At 35.2% G+C, this 2,943-nt stretch overlaps 1 pseudogene; it reads left to right on the top strand.

The window, feature by feature from the left end:
* The first annotated feature begins 341 nt into the window (after window positions 1-341).
* On the top strand, window positions 342-1,416 carry LOC114034685 (annotated as a pseudogene).
* Window positions 1,417-2,943: the final 1,527 nt, after the last annotated feature.

The raw sequence follows: 2,943 nt of genomic DNA on the forward strand, positions 1-2,943 counted from the left end.
ATATGTGTGTATACACACGCATATATATAATTTCTAGATTGGGTTATTACAAATAGTGCTGATATTTATATTTTTATTATATTGGTCTTGCTACTCAGCCTCTTTAGTGAGTACTCAACAGTGACATTACTGGCTTACAGGATATGTATGAACAATTTAATAACTTCTTCATAATTCCAAATGGTGAGCTGCCATCCTATATGGGGAGGAGGCGGTAGTGGGTGAAGGAACCTGCCTTGCTCCTGGCTCAGACTGCTCTGGGTCTTGGTGCATTTAGACATAAGGAGGGCCAGCAAGACCAGAAAGACTGTTTTCTTCCATAACTTCAATACCCAGAAGCAATGGGTCAGGAATCTGGAAAACCTGCCTGGTCAAAACCAGCTGGAGGCTATCAGACAATAAAAGGTAGGAGGTATGGAAGAAGACATACATATGTCAGTTTTAAACCACCTTTAACCAATCAAGAAAGGAGTTCAAGTCAACAGAACGGTGAATGTGAAGGATTGGAACTAGATGATGTTCAGAAGAAAAAGGTATCATCCTATTGGAACACCTGGAGTATCAAGGCTGCAGTCCACTGGTTCAAGTTCACCCTTCATTATCAGGCATACCTTTATTAGAAAATGCTGGAGCTGAATTTCCATTTGTACAGCAACACTGACTCAAGCTACTGAGAGAAGTACATCACCATTTTCTGCTATACACCATAGTTTGGAAGGCATTGAGACTTCAGGGAGCAGTTTGAATTTTGATAATAGTTCTGATTACTCGTCAAGGTACATTTCAAGAAAACATAATGTTTCTTATATCAAAAATGGAATTGCTTTTGTAAATATTGACTCTTATGAGCCAGATAGCAGTGATGGACGGGACAATAGCTAAATTGGTATTTCCACAGTAAAAATGGAAACTGGCGAATTTCAGGAAACATTGGATGATATGCTGTCTGACCTGAAAAAGGGAGTAGATTCTCTCAGTGGTTTACAACTTAAGTTCTCCACTTATAATTTAAGAGAAGGGTTGGAAAAAAGAGCCCCAGCCTCAATAGTGAAATATTCTAGTAGTGATACTAAATTTGTACATCACAATAACAGGACACTTGAGAGGTCTTCTGCTGAAGATGAAGCTGTTGCAAAGAAATACCTAAAGTATTCCATTTGTGAGAGACAGAGGAAAAATTTAATTGAAGGTCCAATTAGAACTCCAGTGGATGTTCATAATGAACTAAATACCACTGATGGAAAGAAGAACAAGGGAAATTCATCTGAATTGGTAGTGAGACCCAAAGTTAGAAAACAGGTTCAAGCCAGTTGGTCAGGAAAAAATTTATTTAGTAGTGATGAGGATGAAGAAAGCAGTATTGAGAGGTAGTGAGAGGATTCAGAAGTGGAATTCAGAGCATATTTATGCTATTAAAAGTTTGAATTGAAAATAACTGCTTTTTAAAATTATTTGAGATCTGGTAATATTAGGACTCCTTCATTCTATTCATTTCATCATTTCCCTTGAATTACTTGACTAATACTCCTATAAAATAACTTCTTGATAATTTGATTAGCTTAGTGCTTGATATATAGATTAAAATTTCTTTGTACCCCTAATTCTTGGAAAAGCATGTGCCAAATAGTAAGCGTGTAATAAATGTTTATTGTTGATTTATTGATGTTGTATCATCTTTTTTATAATATCATCAATGGAAATTAAACATCTCTAGCTATTTATATTGTCTTTTATTTCTAGAAACTCTAAGTTGTGTTTATATATGCCTTTTGTTTATGTTGGTAGATCAGTTGTGGTCATTTTAAATGTAATTTCTTCTGCCTTTCTTCCATGTACTTGTTAAAATGAGGATCATATTGTGGATTTATTTTATATGTTGTTACTGTTGATGACTATCACTTTTGGTAGTTTCCTCATTGATTCCCCCAGTAATAAGCAAAAATTAATATATGTAATTTGCAAATAAGAATTATTATATAACCTCTTCAGTTATGTTTCTTCCTTGAGTTTCTTTTCCTTATAGCTATAAGTTATAGTACAATATCCTATGGTCACAGTTTTAAAGCTTGAAGAGACAAGATAGGCCTCTATTCTAATCCCATCATTTTATTTATGGGAAAACTGAAGACCAGGAGGATAGATAAGTTAGCCAAGGTCACAGAAGAAGTAAGTAGAAAGTCTAGTATTTGAACTAATATCTTTTTTTCCTATCCAATTCTGTTTCCATTGCATCATGCTGCCATACAGGAGTATGCTATATTATGATACATTATATTGCATGATAGTTTATTATGTAATACAGGATAATACTCTCTAATGTATCAATGCATTGGTATAGTAACTATTGTTATAGTGCTATGTAGAGTAGCACTATAAGTGCTATAAGTACAGTAAGTACTGGGTACATAGCATTGCTAGCACTGTATCAAATAACATTCCAGACAGAGATCATCCTTGTTTTCCCCTATATTAATTGGGAACATCAGGACCAATGCCAGTGATTTACTTCTTGGTCACCTCCAAGTATATATTCCAGCTTTCCTGTTTCCACTGAAACTCAGACTTTTGCTCCTGGGACTCTGGGTTCTAATTGGTGAGTTTTTATTTTATCTCATCAGGCCCAAACCCTTCCATGCCACTTTTTGGGCATCTCCAAGTCATGTTGCCAGTGTAAATGGCTCTTCTTTGACTTCCTCTCACCAAAACTTAGACTCTTGGTCAAGATCCCTGTGACCCTAGGTTTTCATTGGTTATTCCCTAATAGCATCAATTTTTGCTAAGTTTAGATGTGATGCTGAAAAATAATTATACTTTTAAATATTTCAACATGATAAATGTAGTTGATAAGGAAATGTAGGGTTTCTCTCCAAAATCTTTCTGTGTTCCTATGTGGCACAGAGTTTCACATGGGCTTTTGATTGTATAATTTTAGTGTTACCTTCC

Source organism: Vombatus ursinus, unplaced genomic scaffold (genome assembly GCF_900497805.2).
Source record: "Vombatus ursinus unplaced genomic scaffold, bare-nosed wombat genome assembly UNPS02000580.1, whole genome shotgun sequence".
In the NCBI taxonomy this organism is placed as follows: Eukaryota; Metazoa; Chordata; class Mammalia; order Diprotodontia; family Vombatidae; genus Vombatus; species Vombatus ursinus.